A 21396-nucleotide genomic window follows, 5' to 3' on the forward strand; every position below is an offset into this window, starting at 1 on the left:
CGAAGAAAAGGAAGTTAAGCTTGAAGCGGTTTATATTCGATCGCATTTCCTTCCTCCTGGATACTTAACGGTTATTTTGAGAGTCACTTAAGTAAACGCCGCATTAAATGGGTTTCAATATGACCTTTCACAGCAATTATTCATATTTATGAGTACTTTCCATTCTACATATACCTAACGTCCGAAGCCAGGCAGTGAAGTTCCACAATCAAAGGAGGAAAAACCACGGCTAACACTGATCGTAAAATCACGATTAAATAGACTTAGCCCTTTGTTTATCGATTATGGCGTATCAAAGGGCACGAGAAGAGAGGATTACGAGGGTCAGAGCCATAGAATGCCGCTTCATCTCCTTTGGTCAACTTCCGCCACTCTACCTCTTTAGGACAGGCAAGTAATGAAGTTTAAGTTTTCAATACTAAATCGAAAATTCATAGCTATGATTCATAGCTAATCCAGAGAAAAGATACATGACAGAACAATCCACGGAATTAAAAAAACTAAATAAAGTTCTAAAGTATTCAACCTGCATTAGAATGGTCAATAAGTGGATGCAACGGGTGCAGGAAAAACAACGGAGGAAGAACGTTCATCGACATGGTGCCCCGCAAGCCAGTGCTAGTGTGTGTGTGTGGCGCTGAGTGATTCCATACCAGGAATGCACCAGTCAGTGGAACATTAAGTACCTTAGAGTCAATAAACAGAGGTGATGCGGAAAACGTGTCCCAATATATACCGGTGCATTCCCTCCTAGAGGAAATGTATTGAAGCCAGTTCATTGCAAGATATTTCTCCTTTAATGGACATTCATGACGCACACATTGGTTCTTTTGTAGAATGAGTAAACAAAACACGTCAAATCAGCGATAGGTTTTAAAAACCATCATTAGCCAGACATAAAGTGTGTTGACGTCATCAACATCCTTTTGTGGGATAAGAATATACGACAATGAGCCACACAGTAAAGGATCAACTGAAGTGAGAAATTTGGTACTTTACATTACTACATGCCCTGGGAAGCGCGCAATCAAAGAGCATACGCCAGCGTCAAGGAAACAGTTTCAGAGGTCATACAAAATGAGTGTTCGTCCTTATGGATAAGAAAAACCCAAAATTGGCAAAAAGAAAATAAAATCAGTTCGGACGAATATTGCCCTATAAATCCTATCACCAGTAAATATTGATAACAAATACAGCACTTTTCCGCATTTATAAATAACGATGTTCCATCAATTTATATTAAAGAAGCATAACTGGGTAGTCTTGAACGAAACGAACTCATTGGACAACTCGAAAAACATGGGTTCAAATCACATCTTGCACATGAATAATATGAAGTCAATCTGATCGCAGAACAAATCGTATGTTGCGTTTAGGCCCCAGTCACGAAAAATCCATAAATTTGACTACTTGTTATCAAAAATGTCCTCGCCATGTTCATAAATCCAATTAGTGGCAGGTTTCAGTTCATTAAATTAAGAAATTTGATAGACTAGATTTCACTTTCGGCCCCGCATACGATGAATACATTGGAATATTTACCATAAGCACATAGGCAAACAATAAGAGGGCAGTGATCTACATGTAAAGAATGCATGTGAGCAGTAATCTCATCCTTTAAATTCCTACATGAAGGCATTTTTGATGCTTGCATCTGTAACAACATAATCAAGATTTTTATGAAGAACTGGAGATATAAAAATCATTCTGGGTAAAAAGGCGATGACAAAACCTTTGAGGAGGATGACAAATCTTTTGTTTTCCTATGCGGCCATTCCTGCATCCGCCGGATCGGAGATGTTCTGGCGAAGGCAACTTCCCAGTTTAGCGATCTTTAAGAATGAGTTCCCTCCCCTCTCGGAACCCTCCCCCAAGACCAGTTCGCCGTCACCACCCACCCGAAGGGGACTTCCCACCCGCCCGACCCGCCGGCGACCGACTGCAAGGGCGGCACCGACTGCACCTGCGGCAAGCACCAGGCACCAACGGCGAGCGGCTCGATCTGCATTCCGTCCACATTCGACGGCAGCCCCACTCAGGAGGGATGAGGACAGTGGGCTGCCTCTATCCCCCTTTCCGGGGCTCTTGCCTCCGCGGGTAGTGACGGAGAAAGAATGCCGGTATTAGGCACTCCCAGGTACTACTCACGCTGTGGTTCGGCGATGATCCAAGTTAGTTTTGTAATATACATGTATTTTCCACCAACCCACGCGTAGGAAAAGGAACTAGAAGTTACAGTGAAAGAAGACGTAACGTAGCCTCGAAGTCGTCCCGCGTAAATAAAGGCATAATCATTGAACACGCTATAATTGAAACCAGGAGTTCGAACGTCACACGTGCTGCGAGTTCCACTTACCGCTATTCCGAGATAGTACCAAGTCGGAAGATACATCTTCTTCCTTTGAAATTTGCAGAATTTCGAGATTCGACAAATTTGATCAAGTATCCCAATAGTCCAACATTATTAAACAACCATTGTCACTGATCAATGATCAACTGCGATCATTAAGATGTGCCTCATCGTTTTGAATTTAACTGATTAATGGCTAATTGTATACATTATTCATTTTCTCAGAATTCATTCTTTACAAATTTCTCACAAAATCATTGAGCACTAAAATTCAATTATTATTGTGCACACAAATAAAATTTGACGCTATTATACATAATACTGGTTGCTTACTACACTGTTTAACGCGCATACTCGAAGAAATTGTATAATTTCATGAGAGTAGCAAGGTATAAAACGTCACCAGTATTTTTGTGTTACTTACAATCTAATAATGCCTGCTCTTAAAATATACAAAACAAAAGCTATCAACCCGAAAGTCGGTTTGATTAGTGAGGGTTGAATTCACCTGATGCTTAAGGGGTAGACTAAACTAAGACGGCAGAGCTCAATCAATACGTGTGGAAGTCACACTTCAGGGCGTAGATTGATGAACAATTGAATATTGAATTTGAAAACAAAGAAGACCAAAACAAGTTATTTTTTAAACAGAATATCACCAATTATAAATTATATTATACTGACATTATACTCTAACTATAATACCATTATTAGCCATCGCAAAAATCTTTCCCTAGTTATTAATGCGACGCCTGAGGTAAGCTAAAATACTTATCATAATTTGGTACTACATAAAGCTTTTCAGAATAAAATCATCCCTGGCGTTTCAGACTTAATAAACAGAAACTCATTCTCCAGTCTCTAACGAAACAAACAAATGCAGAGGGAACAATTTTAACCCATTCTAAATCCGAAAGTCGATAAAACCGAACCACCGACCTATTTAATTTGTCAACCAGTTTATGGCATTCAGGTATATAAAGTAAATTGCAAAAATTATTGTGTACCTAAGTATTATCGTATGTATTTATATGTGTACGTCATTGTATACACACGATATATATATATATATATATATATATATATATATATATATATATATATATATATATATATATATATAAAACCATAAACACAGTAATCAACCCGAAGGTCGGTTTGATAGGTGATGGTAGAGATCACCCAGTACTAAGCCCGACGGCGTGTGAAATTCACACATCAGGGTAGGGGGGCCAGTTCCTTTCCCCGTGCAGGTTATGGTTTCCCAGGAAGATCTGGTACCCGAAAAATCACATAGCTTAGGTGGAGCTGCCGAACCCCGTACCCTACGGTCAGTAATCCAACGCTCAACCCCCTGGACTACCGCGACCTCATATACACACACACACGTTCAAACACGAATGCGTAATGCTGGTGTAATATATTGTCGAGCATCGTTAACACAAATTGGAATTTAGACCTTTGAGAAGCTAGCACGTAGTAAAGGAAGTTAAAATATATATTATATTATTATAATAAAATGTATAGAGATAGAGCAAAAAGCGATACAACGCCAAAATTTTCATCGTCTGAATGTATGGTTATCCTTATCAAAGTTTTTAGAGCTTAGGCATTGGAAGAACTCTATCAAACCATTTCAAAACCATTCCACATGACTGAGTGCCATACAGGCTACGCCATTCACACTTCGATCATCCAATTTTAATAACGAACATAGAGGGAAGTTACACAAATCATTAGCATAGTTTAAACGACGATTGAGTGGGGCGGAAAATAAAATAAATAACGAGCGAAAACCATTATAAAATTTTATACTGAAAAAGGTTTACGTGATGCTATTTTCGCAACACTATTATACGAATACGAAATATTTCGAAAACAAACGAGAAAAATATATCATTAACTTTCCTGAAGTCGTAAACAAAGACGGTAGAAAAAAGTAACATAAATAACTTCCGCTACCAGTGGAGAAAAGTGTCAGCATTCGACACCAATACTTAAGATTCTAGGCATATTCTGTCCGTCTGCGTTTCTCAGGTATTTTCTTCCGCGTGTGAGCATTGGGTTGGAAAAACGAAGCGACTTCTGGAAGAAATCCCGTTCAGCAAGAACTTGCGCATACGAAGTATGACCATACTTATCTGCAAATGTTTCATGCGCAACCCACTAAATCAATGTGCCATTATTATTCAATAATCACATTATTAATGCCTACAGCCAGATGTGAGCAAGGTGACTTGGAACATTAAGCATAAGTATAACTTTTGCTGGACTAAAAAAATACTTCCTAGTGTTTGAAACAAGCGTAAAGGAGGCAATGCACGATTAACACACGGTCTAATTACGGAAAATTCATCTATGTGTTCGCCACGGGAAAAACCTTGGACAGCATTCAATTCCAAATCAAGATGGCCAAAGGATAATCAATAAAGAGCGATTACGGAGAAAAGTGAGGTAGATTAATGTTTGTTAGAGAGCATTCTCCAAAAATGGAAATTGTACGTGATTGCGGAGATACTGCACGCAACTACTTATGTCACATTACATGGAAGCCTGAATATAGAGCACATTCCAAATTCCACTAGTTTTACATTCTTACCCATTTGATTAACGTCGATTTTTTTTAGAGTTTTAGAGAATAATATTAAAAACACCCAAATATTTTGTGTGCTTATACTCTGAGTAAATTAAAATGAACGGCTGTACGTTGTAGACGTGAGATTACTGGAAACAACTACCTATTATTTGCAAATTATAATAATGATAAATTATTATAATCCAAATAGGATATAGTTTTCATATTTACTGGCTCATATACATGTTTTATAATTATATATATATATATATATATATATATATATATATATATATATATGCTCTAAAATTAGTTTACATAAGTCACTATCATATCCTTTCTCTCCATCGTACACATGCACGCATACGGTGTTCATGTAGCTTTTAATGGATCCAAACGTATGAAAATATTTCAAGGGAATTAAAATAGTCCAATGCTGAGTAAATATATTATTCCAGCGATTTACTGTGAAGGAATCAACGTAAAAAAATAGACGACTCATAAGTCAACTCGCATAAAGCAGTACATAAATATATTTGAAGACATAATTTACACAAAGGTATGCATCTTGGAGAGGGTTATAGTCTTCTTCACCTACAATTTCGTCGTCAAATAATATTACTTAAACTAATAATACTTGAAAATTCAACGATTGTTTTGCCGTAGAGTACCATTATTGTCTTACGGTTAGGCTTAAAGAGGGTGCCTGGCATAACAAGAGCCAGAACCTTATTTGGTTGAAAGCGGAATGGCCCACGGGAATAGAAGAAATGCGGGAAATAATGTGAAAGAGAAAGAGATGACCAAGCTTTCTCCCTTTCCCACCGACGTCTCTTCGCGCGATCACTCTCACCGTTTCCACGCGAGGCCCGCATCTTCTATCGACACTGCTTTCCCCTCTCCTGCACCTTCCCTTCCCCTTTCTTCATTCCCACAATCCATTCCTCTCTCATTCCTCCCTCCCTTCCCCACGCCACACACTCTCCCCTCCACCTTTTGCCCATTCCCTCCGGACTCCGCCAACCCGCATTGCCTTCCTTTCCCACTCTCTCCCTATTGCCTCCCACCCCCATTCGCCACGTAGAAAGTCAAGGTCGCACACTGCTCCCAGCAGCAAAGCAGCTTAGGCGGCTACGAAGCGCGATCGCCGAGGAACTGTGGCTCTCTCGGCTTGGTTCGGCTCGGCAGTCGACTTTGCCGCAAGAAGGAGTGCGTTGCTGCTTGAAAGGGTTCGGCGGGGGTAGGAGGAGGGGGGTTGTTGGAGGAGAGGAAGGGTAGGAGAATTGCGAAGTGGGAAAAAAAGTCCTCTGCTATCTTCCCCCTCTCGGTTTCTTTCGCTCCAACATGGCGGACGAGAGTATGTTGCACTGTAATGATGGCGCGACTGACCATGGTTTCAGAATCAGCAATAAAACGCGTTTTCCTCAAAGAATGAACCACTGGATCTGGACAGGAAAAATTGTCACCGTTGCAGTTCAAATTATTGACTAGCTGATTTGAGTATATGTTGCTTCCAATTGACCTACCGAGGGAAAACAGTTGTCGGAAGGAGACCTTCAAACATTCCATCTTAACGAAAACGAATGGAGCGGAGACCGCTGAAGAATGTTTGAGCAGATCTGGGGAATCGAAATACTGGAATTTCGAAGATTATTAATTTATTAATGACGATTTGGAATTGAAATGTTACAGAGGGAACTTTCTTAATCAGACCCTTCGGATATTACAAAGTCAAAGAACGATGCCCATCAATTGGAAAATGAACGCATGATTCTTCTGCGCCCCAAGAATTTCCTGAATGATTTGAACGACTCTGAAATTTTCCATTTTATAATTTCCATCCACAAAAGGAAATCCATGTCTAATTAGTCCTTGCCTAGTATCTTTCTTCGAAACTGTAGATGCTGTTTCTAGGCAAAGGGAGCAGGCTGGCCGAATCCACGAGACGTGACGATGGGTTGGTAGAGAAAATTCTCTGGAGGAGCGGAGAATTAGTGTCTTTATTAATTATTTCGCGAAATTCTTCGCACTTGTTACACTGAAATGTTTGATACATGGAAAACCATTGCCTTTAGTAAGTAGCATACACATATAAACAGTTATTAACCCGAATTTTGGTCTGATAGGCTCACCCCAAAACTAGGTCCAACGGTGCGTGGATTTCAGAGCGTAGGGTAGCCAGTTCCATTTCTGTGCCGCCTGTGGTTGCCCACGAAGATCTGGTACCCAAAAAATCATAAAGCTTGGGTGAAGCTGAGGGTGCCCTGGGAGTCAAACCCGGCACAGTAGATCAGCGCTCTACTCACTTGACTATTACCATATCCCCGGAAGTAGCATACACTTGCTAATATATCCTCATCTATCTTCAAAATGACATATTCTTCCCAAGTTGATTCCCGAATGATAAAAAAAACATTCATTGCCTCGAAGTTTCACATAATATCAAAGAAATAATATTTTAAAAATTTCTCGCACGCATGCGATCGATGCGTTTAAAATCCAAAGCGCGGCCTTTAAAGTTACAACCAATGCCGTTACATGACGCCCATAGGTCGTGCATGGTTTTCAGAACTTTCATGAACGAGCCTCTTCATTGCGCGTATTAAAAAAATAATAGCCAACAACATGAATCAATTCAAAATTCGGAGTAGCATTCGAGTCCTTGTCTTTGATTCAAAACTTTCAACCTCAGCACGTGAGTGTATCACCTTAGCAATATAAACGTCACGGAAAAATATGTTTAGGAAAAAAATAATTAAAATTTAAGCATTAAGTTTGTAAGCCAGAGAAATCATTAAACATTAAATAACTACCTCCATTTTAGCACCATCCATTAGCCACCTGGCGGAAAGGCATAAGGCTAAATCAGAATAGATTGCCCTACTAAGGATTCGCTTTGGCATTTCGTTATTTATTCCACACATACGAGCCATATCCCCCAATAATGGCCAAACACGCAGCTCTGCGGGGTGAAAACGTTCACATGTACGACTAAATCGTATCCCGGATTGAAAGAGAGGTGGGCGGCAGCCATCTTGTGTGATGGCGCAATGCGCCTGGAAGATCGCGAACGAAGGTCGTCGAGACTCCCCGTACGCGCGTTGAAGTCACCACTCCAATGCACTGCGTTGAAATCCCCAGCCACGGCTACACTGCGTTGAAATCCCCTGCCACGGATGCACTGCTCCGCAAGCCCTCCAAGAGACAGACGGTTCTCTCTCTCACAAAGTCGAAGAATCGAAGTTCCCCAAGTAACACGTTTCAATCGTAAAAGAAAAACTTCATCGCGCATGGCTGAAAGTAGAATCACCACCAAGAGCGCCAATCCGTGGCGATGCAACGCCAAAAATAATCAGCTTGGACGAGGCGGTTGCATTCACTTTCTCGTATTGGAAACCGTTATGCTTCGATGGGTATTCTTTCACCAGACCCGCTGTGCAAGGTAGTTAATTTTCACCCGGGTGCTAGGAAAGGGTACGTACAAAAAGTCAACATGCAGGAAACGATCACCGGAACTACATGCAGTGCAGTTTTCTGTGTCCGTTCACGTTATGCGGTGCAGGGAAAAGAGTTGTAAATTCCTCAGTTTAATTAAAATCTTCTCAGGTGGATTCACATTCGAATTTCGTTAAGTCAACTCAACGAAATACATCATATTACTTTTTATTTCAATGCTTGACAATGCAATGCAAATTATAGGACAAAGAATACATTTTTGCATTGCAGATTTTATGACTGATAGTATGGAATAGCTATGAAAAAGATATCTCCAAAAAATTGTTCCAATAAGAAAGGTATGAAAACTTTCATCAAACAGGATGGTAAGGAGGCAATAAACTGCACTTAAATTGTGCTTACGATCCAAATTATGAATAAACTTAGCCTTTGCAGAGTATGTCGACTCCTTATAAAGGTCGGCAAGCCAAATTGCAAAGGCCCTAAGGGCTAGGATGAACTTAATTCAGGTTAGGATGAACCAATGGAAAAGAAACTACCCACATAGGATGGAATAATCGTCCAGGACAGCACCTTTGCTTGAAGAAATTTTATATATTAATTGAAAATCTTGCATAAAATATGTATCCTCATTGCTATAGATTTCATGGCTTTGATAAGCAAGAATTAACAGAGGGCCCATTATTAGAAAGAACCTTCAACCCACGCTCTTTATTCGAATATTATTTATTGAAAATTCTGTGAGTACACAACATATCATCGCAATGTTTTAAGTATTTTATAACCACGCCGAAAGATAAAGTCAAAGTTTATGCTGCGGCTTAGCTCTATCGCGTCATTATCAAGACCGTGTGATAATGACACTCTATCGGCTGTCTTGACACTGATTCGCTAGTGTGGAAATCAGGTTCCATAAAATTTTTGTGGAAAATGAAAGAGTAGGTTTATTTAATATGATCAACTCCCACTAAGTCACGTTTGTTACCTACGGTCATGCATCGGAATGAGAGCGAGGACTTACTCGTCTGAGCAAAAGGAAATTTAATTCATCATACTTCAACATAGAGACCATATTTCTCACAAGATACCAATACAAAGAATAGTGAAAAAGTCGATTCTCTGCTTCACCTCCATAAATTTGTACTTCTTGTTCCCATAATCACCTCACGAGGGTGTATCATGATATATTTTAAGATATAGCAAGCATTAGTTTACGGATAACATATGCTTTCTGTTACCGCTTTTTGACGAGAAGGCTAAGCTCAAGTAATCACGGCGACATATTTACCTAATTAATGTTAATATCATACTCGAACGACTATCTTTGAGTGTTTAACTAACCCTCTTTTTCAATAACTCTTCATTGTTCTTGACCCATAATAATCTCTGACGGGCCGTATGGCGTGATCAAATTTCACTTGGTAGTCAGCGTTTAAATTAATTCATCCACTGAACTAGATCCAGAGAATTTTTGAATAATCTAAAACGTAACGAAATATTGGAAATAGTAAAATTATTTCATGGTATTGCAAGATTTATATATGAATCAGATAGAGGAAGTTAATCTGAAACGGGCGGCCACAAGGGTATCCAATACGGAACATAACCGTTTACCGTGACAATAGAAGTATACCTCAACAATACACGCTATTTCTCTCGATAACTATCAAACGGAAATATCCGTAATAGACGCCCGTTCGGATTAATATGATTCTTACTCAAAAGGTAGGATCTAGCTTATGATAAGATTAATCTGGACCCAAGTTTCGCATTCTAGAAGGGGAAAAAGGCTAAAACAACAAAACCCAACGAAGGACCACAAGGTCTTGGTTTCCGGCCATAACCGTACCCTTCAACTGTTGCAGAAGAAGTGTTTATGAAGTGGGTAAAGTATTGATGGATGAACTTCGAGGAGGAGGAGGGATGGGGCTTTTGGCCCTTTCGCTTCACCGTCCGAACCAGCCCCCGCACGCCAGCACAATCATTTTCGCTTCCATCGGACCTTCTCCTTCGCCCCGTCGCCGCTTCCTGCCCTTGGCGGCTTTTGAAGGCGAACTCCGTCGTGATAGCCCGCGAGGTGTGCAAGGATGGGGCGGAGAAGTGGGAGAGGTAGGAGGAAGGGAGCATCGCAGCACAATGGACGCCTTCTCACGGGTTGAGTGGTGGGGAGGCGTATGGGTGTGTGTGTGTGTGAGTGAGTGTATGTGTGTGGTGTGAGACAATGAAAAGGCTTGAGAGGACGCGTGCAGCTCCGTGACCGGCCCGTGTCACGACGTACCAAACCCCTCGTGATATCCCTGTCTTTCTCTCTCTCTCCCATTACCTCAAACATCTTCCATCCTCTCTTTTTCTCTCTCTCTCTCTCACACTCACTCTCTCCTGCCTCCCAGATGGACTTGAGTTTCTTCCCTCTTCCGCCTGCGAAGATACACCGTAGACGACCGCTGCGCCAATGGACGATCAAAAAAATTATGTACTTGCAGTTTTACTTTGACTTTTGTATACAAATTATTAACAGTCATTAATGTCTTATGCAACTCTCCCCCTTGACTTAGAGCGAAAGGGATCAGCTGCTCAAACTAAGCTTCCCCTCTAAAGCGAGCATACCAACGGTGATCAATAGGGCAAATTGCCATTTTCGAAAACATATGTGCTCGTAAAAAATTATATATTACAATTGAACAACTTGAATAGCGAATTTCTATTTAAAAGGCAATGAAATATGTAGAATCATACAAAAAATAACTGATATAAAATTTAACTTGTTACCGAGTCGCAGACCTTATGAAAGCAAATTTGCTACTTCAGAGGATAACAAGAAATCTTATCTATTTCCATAAACGTTTCCAGCGAATTTCCAAACTCCATCAAAAATATTTACATTCTTAAACATTTACTTTTTGCGAGTAAAAATACTGATTTAATAGTACTGGAGCATGTGATACTGCGTATAATTAGCAAATTGCATGTATATCAATGAAGATTAGCGTAGGTTCAAGGTTAGCTTGATTTTTGTCACACTTAGCAATATGCAGTACAACTGTAATTAACATTTTTACAGCGAACAAGAAAATTCACCATTTACCCATTTACGTAAATCTGGTGGTCAGCCAAAACATAAAGCTAACCATGGTGAATTACGAAACTCAACCATTTCTATTCGTATTTGCATCTACAATGAAAACTGCTACACAAGTTGCTACCAGCTACCATACATATTTGAGCATCGATACCGAACGCCTAAGGTGGACTCGCATTTTGGAGGTTTCTCGATGTGGCCAACAACGTCTTCAAATTTGAATCGCAACTAAAGCCACTTAGAACTTCACTTAGCATTTATATTACGGGTTAACAATGCGAGGATTGGTTAGTGGCAGCTTTTCATACTATCCTATTCCTTTACAATCTCTTCATTCCCTCACATCTCCTTGAACGGGCAATTTTCATTGCCTGCTTCTCGTAGCTCACCCTTAGCCTTACCCTGCAATTCCTGCCTTCTGTTTCCTATAATTACGGTCTTCAGTACAAGCTTCAGCGTAAGCTATCGAGCCTCAGGATGTGCTCAATCATACATGCTAATGTGAATATATGAATCAAAAGTATAAATTTAAAAGCACATACACATATGCAATACACCTCCCAAGGTTCGAGAAATTACCATTATACTTAAGAAATACCTTTTTTTCTAACACATCCCAACACTTCAATACGTAACTCAAATTCGCGGACTGAAAACCGCAACCCCTGTTATTAATGAGGTCTCAAGAGAGGGCCTTAAATTATGATGGACTGTTTACTCCATAGCACTTAACTCTATCACCCTCTTGCTCCTTCTCGGTGTTATATGTACTATCTGAACAGCTAGCAATTGGACTCTTTTCCTTCTTATACCACTCACTCTTCTCTTGCCCTTTTACCGCTATCAGCGAGGAATGACTCCTGGAATGCCAGCATATTATAATAATGTCCCATGTTACCTACATAAAATTACGAAAGAATTCACGATTCCTTTGCATCTACGACTGCTCTCACCCTTCCAAGTTATTTCCATTCTCCTACTTTCAGCATCCTTCGCATGCTAAAGCGGCGGAAAGAAAGAGAAAAAGGAGGATAGACACACAAAGGAAACAGGGAACTGGGGGTGTTATAGTAATGAAGGTTGGCTATAGATAAAAACCTAAGGACTGGCTATGGATTAATTCATATTGCTGCTCTATGATTTCAGACAATGGATCGAAATTAAACGAATGAATTAATGTACGAAAAGCGGTAAAAAATTGTTAAACATATAAATTAAGGTGATAAGGAAGGCTATAGGGGTCCTGGATCAGATTTTTCAGTACATTATATGTGATTGACAATTCAAGTACGAGACTTAGAATCAACAGAAAATACTGCAGAAAGCACGGCTGTTAGATACTAGGATTCCAACGAAACTTTTCTTAGCAAACTGAAAATAAAAATGTGATAAATCGTGATTTTACGTTATAATTATGCTTTCGAACTGATGCTTTCACAGGTAAGGAAAGATATGAGCAGTGGTTCGGAGGATAATGAGTTTCTCTCATATAACCACTTCTCCAATTATGGCCAATAACTCTAACCACTGTACTCGTGAATCTGCACGAGAAACAATTCACACTTCTGGAAAGTAATTTCATTCCGGGATGCACTTGGGCGGGAAAGAATGATTCCTTCAGCTTTCAGATCTAGGGAGGAAAGCGTTGAGAATAGCTCACCCGAAGAGTATTCTCCAAAATTCCTTAACTCCACCTATGAAATGCTCAAACGTATTCAATTTATATTTTTCTTGGCTGTTCTCATGCAAGAAAGTTTTAATTTAGAATCATGGCAACTAAAGTATTTAGTAGAGGACATTTCACCACAATTCCGATGTTTCACGGGTAAGAGATGAGCCGATTTGAATCTAACACCCTGAAAAAGGCAACGACAAAATAAAAATTAACCTTCCCATAGCCATATTCCAGATTTAGTCTTCTTCTAATGCTTCTGAAGATTTCAACATTAATACCGTATCAGAATCAATAATAGCTTTCGCTATAAATAATTTCACTGATTATCTTAGGGGATGAAGTTTATTTTAAAATCTTAATGATTACCTCTAGGAGCCAGTTTATGATTAAAATTCTATGCTGAACTCCGGATTGTTCAAGAAACTGCGGGATATGCAGCAACAGTAACTTTTTGACGTAGTCATCCGCTAATATGCATTTCTATGCAAAAATTTCAAAGTGTAAAAATGATTCACCCTGAACGGGATCTCGGTTAAGGCGAATGATTTTCACACTCTGAAATTGTTGCCATAGTAGATTGTGTTGAAAGAAAGTAATTATATTTGACAAGCCAATTTTCAATGTGAAACTATCGAATTCATTGCAACAATGCATCATAATGGTAGAATTCAACTCGAAAATTTACTAAAGAAAATTATCGATCGGTATTTTATGGGGCAATCGAACAATCTCATAACCAGCGGTAGAAATGAATGACGACCTGATTTCATAAGGTTAAAAATAATCTATAGCTTGATTACGTTTGCAACAAGGTTCTCCCTTTCTCCCTCGATTCTTATAGCATTCCTTTCAGGAAAACCGATCCAAGGGTCATCTCGAGCAGAAATAATTCAGATTCTCAATTTCCCGCCCAAGGAGCCAGGAGAACCTGTTTTTTTATTCGAGTAATCCGATACAGACTATCCTAAAAGACAAAGAAGTCGCGGCACAGCTAACCCAAGCTTCTGATACCACTTCACCGACCTATTCATTCCGTACCTTTCAGTTCGTTTTCAAGGAGCCACGCGTTTTTATCTACCGTTAGAACTCCACATGGATTTCCCAACTATCCCCCTAATTCAGCGAACATGACAAACACCAAGGTTCGTCGCAACGGAATACTGGAGAAACCTCGTGCGTGGGTAATCAATGTATTTGGCGCCAAGAAAACGAAATGTGGATGTGCTGCTTTGAACGGTCGATACTTTTGAACACTCCGTTGGGATTAACAAGCAAATCGTTTAAAGAAAAGCTGAAAGATAACGAAGCGATAACTTTCATTGATGAGTACGGCCGCCAGTAGTTCGAAAGTTATTGCCTGTCTTAATCAGATATTTCCCCTTGTAAAACCCATTTCTCTTTCAGTAGATCAATAATTTGCTGGCATAAAATATTCACTAAGATAGGTTAGCGAGTGTGTGAACGTCTTAATTTCAACGATATTGGTGAATAAGTACAATAAATGAAAATAATGGAGAAGCTTGACTAGGACGCATATGGTTTGAGTCGTTGACTTATATTGGAATTACCTAAGTTGGTATTAAATAATATTAACCTATCAAAGCTCACAATACTACCTTGATCAAAAGGTTCCCGGAATAACCACCGTGTGGCGCTCCCATCGTTCCGATTTGAGTTCTGTTTTTTTTGTTAAATTGGTACATCTGTTGTTGATATTCCCTTTAAATCTTAGTGTCATAACTTGACATTTGCAAAAGTTACGTAGCCAAGAGTACATCTATCTCTGTGTGTGTTGGCGATTTTTTACAATTTCAGAAATGGATTTAAATTTGCAACAACGAACTTGTATTAAATTTTGCGTAAAAAACGGATTTAGTGGCGCACGGACGTTGGAAATGTTGGAAAAGTGTTTCGGCAACGATTCTCTAAAAAAAACGGTCGTTTACCAGTGGCACGAGCGGTTCAGAAGTGGTCGTGAGTCAATCGAAGATGATGAACGCAGTGGCAGACCATCGACATCGAAAGTCGGTGAAAAAATTGATAAAGTAAAAGAAATGTTGGTCAATAACCGCAAATTAACCATCAGAGAAATAGCGGAGGACTTGAACATTGCCTATGGATCCGCCCAAGACATTGTGGTTAATGATTTGGGTTTCCGTCGTGTAGCAGAGCCAAAAGACCTCAATTTCATGCAAAAAAGAGACCGTGTTGACGTCGCAAAAGACATGATTTGCGAGGCTGAATCCGATCCCACATTCATCAAAAGGATCATTACTGGAGACGAGACGTGGGTTTATGAGTACGACACGCAATCCAGACATCAGGCAAGTGAATGGCGTTCACCAAATGAGCCGAGACCAAAAAAACCACGTCGTTTTCAGTCAAAAAAGAAGGCAATGCTGACGGTTTTCATGGATTACAACGGTGTAGTGCATCATGAATTTTTGCCAGAAGGCCAGACAGTAAACAAAGAGTATTATTTGGGCGTTATGAGACGTTTGCGTGAAGCAATTCGCCGAAAGAGACCAGAAATGTGGGCAGAAAACTCGTGGATTTTGCACCATGATAACGCACCGTCGCACAGTGCTATCATTATTCGTAATTTTTTGACGAAAAATGCAACAAATACCATCCAACAGCCACCGAATTCACCTGATTTGGCTCCCTGTGACTTCTTTCTGTTCAATCGAGTTAAAAAACCATTACGGGGAACGCGTTTTAGCAGCCGAGAGGAAGTAATGGAAAAATCGCAGGAAGCACTGATGGACATACCGAAAACCGAATATAAAAAATGTTTCGAGGATTGGATCAAGCGCTGGCATAAGTGTGTTGCAGTCGATGGGGATTACTTTGAAGGGGACAATATAGATTTAGATGAATAAACTTGTATTTTTAATTTTCTGAATAAATTCCGGGATATTTTTGATCAAGGTAGTATGGAGACATTATCATTACCACTGGAGGAGAGAAAACCTAGTGCTCATTGACATTTGATGTTTTAGGACCCTGAAATCCACCGCTAGGGTGTATGGCTGGGAGCGAATACACACCAGAATAATTTTAACCCGAATACGACCCTACCGCAGTCGGACACTGTTATTCTGATCCCTAATCGTTCGTGTAAAAAAGGCATCTTAAATCTACCTGTTCTACACGTAATCTCTCTCATTTTACTGAAATGATCTCTCCTAATAATTAATATTAAAAATAATACATTTTTAATATTACTGCTACAGAGACGTCCTTCCAATTTACGCATGAGATTTAATCTGTAATTTAACCTTCGCTCCGCGAGTGATTTACAGCCTAGCTGCTCTAATATTTTGGATATGCTGCAATGTTTTTCATTACAGCGTTTTACAAATCTAGCTCCTCTACGCTGCACGCGATCTAATGTGGCAATTAATCCAACTTCGTGAGGACCCCATATACTTGCAGCATATTCTAAATGAGGCCTAACCAGCGAAATATAACATTTCTCTTTGACCTTTTCGTCACATTTACCCAGTACTCTTCTAATTAATCCTAATTCCCACACCCCACCAATGGTTTGCAGGGTATATAAATAATTTTTTTTGTTAGCTTGTCCAAATATTCCTTGTATGTGGTTAACCCAGGAGAGGCCGTGAGTGAGGGTGACGTCTAAGTATTTAATCGAGTCTACACATTTAATTTCGGTTCTCCCGATGCAGCAGGCGTTCGGGAGGGAATTGCTCTTTTTCCAAAAATTCATTATTACGCACTTCATCTAAATTTAAATCTAATTGCCAAGTATCGCACCGGCGTTGTATAGCATTCAGGATTTCTGAGAAAACTGTTGTGTCCTCAGGATTACGGATATTACGGTAAACCACTGCATCGTCGGCAAATTAACGTAACTTACTGGTGACTACGGGGTTAATGTCGTCAACGTAAAGTACGAATAAGAGAGGTCCGATAGCACTTTCCTTATCTAAAAAGCATATTATCAATATTGATCCATATAACACAAGAATTAACCTCAATATTGGGCATGGAAATACAAATTATGAATTGAACACTTCTTCTTCGAGCCAAGAAAGAAAGAAATGAAGCTGCAAAAACAGGAATGAAGGAAGGAATGCCAGTCTTCCGTCGCCACAAAATGCAACCAAGACGGAAAAAGAGCCACCACCACTGTTTTTAAAATGAAAGAAAACAATTTCGTTTACACACTCAGGGGAAATTGCAAAACCAAAATCATATGAAGTAGTGGCTGTCATTATGATTACTGCCAGGCCATCGAAAACTCTGGCGGCACGCTGATGGCGCCGCGAACTCGAGCAAGAGCGAGCGAGATTCCATCACTCGCCCGCCGGCGGGGACAGCGCGGCGGAGAAATGGAACAGGTTGGCAAGTTCCGACCGAGTTGGCAAGGCGACGGCGGAGTCAGGGAGGCGGAGTCAGCGAATGCTCGATCCGACTGTTTGGTAACTTAACTATGAATCAAGAGAGGGAGTGGAGACGGCAGGAGGAAGGGGTGGACAAGCCACGCAAGTCGGCAAATGCCAGGGTTACCTAAGTTTTCAGTTAGCGCGAGCAAGATGCGGGGAAAGTCGATACGAACGTGTTGGTTTAAAAGCGCAAGCACTAAACCCTTTCGAGTGCATCGACTAGAAATAAGGGAAAGGATAACTCCGCTTCTGCGGCCATCACGCAAATGTTTCACTTTTAAGTAATTTTCTAAAATTCGAGTGATTTTGCCCCTCTTTTTAAGCAGGGATGCATATGGATAAATAAGAATGAAATCAAGATTCTAATAGCAATGAATGATCGTTCCTCGAATCGTTCGCTTAACCTCTAACCCTCGAACCCATTCATTAGTCGCGCACCTCTGTTGATGCATGCCGACCTTCACAGTCCAATCGAGAATGTCGCAGCAGGTTTGATTTTGGCAACAAGTTGAGGGAAAATTATTTACTTTTGCGATTCCAAAATTCCACCTGTAAATGATGCGAATGACAATTCTCATTGTTACAAACGGTATATCACTAGTTTTTACAACTTAAGAGTTGGTATAGGTATATGCATTTGCGCATTCGCATCGGAATTCGTATTAACGGAAGGAAGCAAGCTACATGCATGTACACAATCCAATAATCATAGATGGGAAATGTTCATTTTAATTTTCTTCACAAAATCCACGGATAAACAAAAAAGTTATAGCCTGTGAAAAGCGAACAATGATAACAGGTACGTAAAAACGTGGCTGGGTGGTCCTCTCGGTATTTTTTCGGAGACGCAGAAGTATCATTCAGTTCGCATATATCTGCGGGTTATTGATCCCCTCACAAAAAGTTATTTCCCAAACGAATGAATAATAAATTTCTCAAAAACAATAACCATTTGCGGTTGACCTAGGGCCAAGTATAAGACAGACTTCTTGTTACGCACAAGAAACTAAAGGATGGTAAGTAGGTCAGAATGTATACACCTTCATGTCCAAAAATACACCTCTCTTAACGCAGAAGGGTATTATCTGCCCAGGATGATTAAATAGCCCAATGTTAAACAAACATTAAAATCGTAGGCTAACACAGGCAAGCGCCATCATTTAAGGGAAATGAGACGATGACTCAAAATATTCTACAAATGCGCGTGTGTTGTAAGAGGTCAGCATGGAAATGAGATAACGTCGACATTTTTGAGCATCAGTCCCCGCGCATGAATAAATGCCTATTGATTCCATGAAAATCATTCAGATTAGAATGAACTCAATGGCCAACTCACTCACGTCATACTATCTGGGACAAAATGTCCATTCCCTTTCTCTCTTGATAGTAGAAACGGGACAAGCGCCTCACTTTTATGGCCAGCGGCGCTCTTGTTGAGACCATATGCTGCCTGACGCGCTCAAGCACTGATAATCTATAGCTGGAGTCTCATTATATGACAATTTGAAGGCCGTCACATGCTTCATGTTTGGGACATGAAAATACACTTACAGGCAGGTGGAAAAAGCTTTTGTCAAAGCCCCGCAATTTACTGCAGGCTAGCTCTTTTATAGGCCCGAGAATGGTACCTCAAACCCCCTACACAAGAATGTAGCCATCTTATGCACAAGCCATACTGCAACTACGGAATAGCGACGAAATTAAAATGGACAGACCTGGCAAGGAAAGAAAAGTAATTTTAATTAACGAATGCGATTAAGGGAGAAGTCTGAGGAGGATTCTGACAAGAAGCGGGAGGCAAACTGGACATGCCTTGGAGTAAACTTTTTACCGAAACCAGTACTGGAAGAAACCTCCATAGGAGGAAAGAATCAACTATTGATAAATGCCGAAGATAAGCAAGGAATGGAAGCAAGTAACGTCTCCGCTAGAAATGTTGACGGAAAAATGACTGTTATATGGCACAGTATCTGGGGATGATTTCTCAGACTGATAGCTCAGAAAGTGTGCTATAGTTGGGAATAAGTGTAATGAAAAGAGAGTACATCTGTGTGACCTTAAGCGTATCCGCAAAATTAGTTATTAGGGCAATAACCCACCTTTCCTAACCCTGAAATAAAATATTCTAAGGATATGAACTTCAGTTTTTGCAATCTAGTTATGGCGCCAACAGCCCCAATAGGATTTCGAACGTGCTACCTATGACGCTAAACTGAAAGTGTGGTAAGTGAAATATTACGAGAAATTCAAAATAAACTAGTTAAAATTCATGCTCACAATTTTAATACCGTTATTCCTCTCCTTAAATCCGTACAAATAAAAGAATACCTAAGGGGTAAATAGAAATAACTTTCTCGGAACCAATGTGTCGGGAAATAACGAAATTTTGATACGTAAAGGCATATGTTGATTATATCAAATTATTTGACCTGAAATGGCCAATCTCTCGCTTTATCATAATTTATCCCCAATGTCTTAATTACATCCATGACAATTCAATTATAAATTATAATTTAACCTATAAATTAAATTATGACTCAGGGAGTGGGTGAATATAGTCAAATTTAGCGTAGATTCGTGGCTCTAAGGTGGCTTCCCCTTTTATCTTTACCCACGCCGGAGAAGAGCGACTCCAAAGAGACGGGGCCCATCCCCACAGCGATCCGGAGCAGAATCATTTTCACGTCATGAACCGTTTTCCTGGCTGGCCACTTGCATTCTGCGCCGATGATCTCACGACTACGCTCGCTTACACGAGTCGCCGATGAAATTCACGCGCGGCCGTTTTCTGTGGACATGGGAGTTCATGCACCGGGCAGACGGAGTAGCATTGCCGCTGCTCTTGGCCGAGTATTTCACCATTGCAAAGGAGAAACCTCGTTATAAGCATTTTTTTTCATCCGCAACCTCCCCCTCACCGTGCAGAATCTCCCCACCGCGCACCCGCATCGTCCCACCCCCCGCCCCATTCCGCCTCAAGTACAGGCTCACTGCGAGGTCACGTGACCCAAGTTGCCTCACCAGGCCTCTTCACTCCTCCCCGCCGCGGTAGTGGTCGTCGCTCGACGCCATGCCGAGAGCTTTAAGAGGTATTTGCGTCCGAGATAAGATCCGAAGGCAGTCACAGTTGCGAGAGAAGACCCCGCCAAAACGAAATGTTAAATAGCATATTGTCCATCGGTGGCCAAACACATCCAAGGAGAAATGGGCCCCGAGCCACCGACTGATACTTTTCAGCCAGCTAAGTAAAAATAATCACGACCATTTATTCGTCAAATTCTATTCAGGCAATTACATTGCCAAATTGACTTTTGAGGTGTGACAAGTGAGGAATATAGCTCACCGACCTACGACCAAGTCGATGACAGTCCAGGAAGGGAGGGGAGTGGTCATCATCAAATTAGTGATAAACTTTAAAACAGGCTGGAAGACATCTTTAGAATGAAAAACCCATAGCCCAGCTAAAGGTAACACCCCATCAACTGATACGTTATAACCGACGAATTTTACCCCAGTAATGGTTACAGTTTCTAAGTACCACTTAAAATATCTACAATTTGAAAATTACATAAAGACTGACCCCATACCGCTCTAAGCTAAAATTAAGTACTAGCATTATGAAAACTATCAACCACCACATTATATGAGCTATATAATTTTTAGTTAAATAAGCAGTTGATTACATGATTATGTAAAACAGAAAAATTAACTTGGTAACTCAATAATTCCATGATTGTCTCTGGCAAAGGCGGAAAAAAACAAGGGATAAGGGCGATAAAATATTATCTAATATTTCATGAAAGGTTCATATCACAAGTTTAAATGAGCAGTTTACGGCCGACACAGAAA

At 40.3% G+C, this 21396-nt stretch overlaps 1 protein-coding gene across 2 annotated transcripts in view; it reads right to left on the bottom strand.

Annotated features, from left to right (window-relative positions):
• Nucleotides 1-21396, bottom strand: part of EcR (Ecdysone receptor) — a 553030-nt gene that overhangs the window by 12086 nt on the left and 519548 nt on the right. The gene's annotated exons all lie outside the window — the stretch shown is intronic.

Source organism: Hetaerina americana, unplaced genomic scaffold (assembly GCF_022747635.1).
Source record: "Hetaerina americana unplaced genomic scaffold, ioHetAmer1.1.p SCAF_4, whole genome shotgun sequence".
NCBI lineage: Eukaryota > Metazoa > Arthropoda > Insecta > Odonata > Calopterygidae > Hetaerina > Hetaerina americana.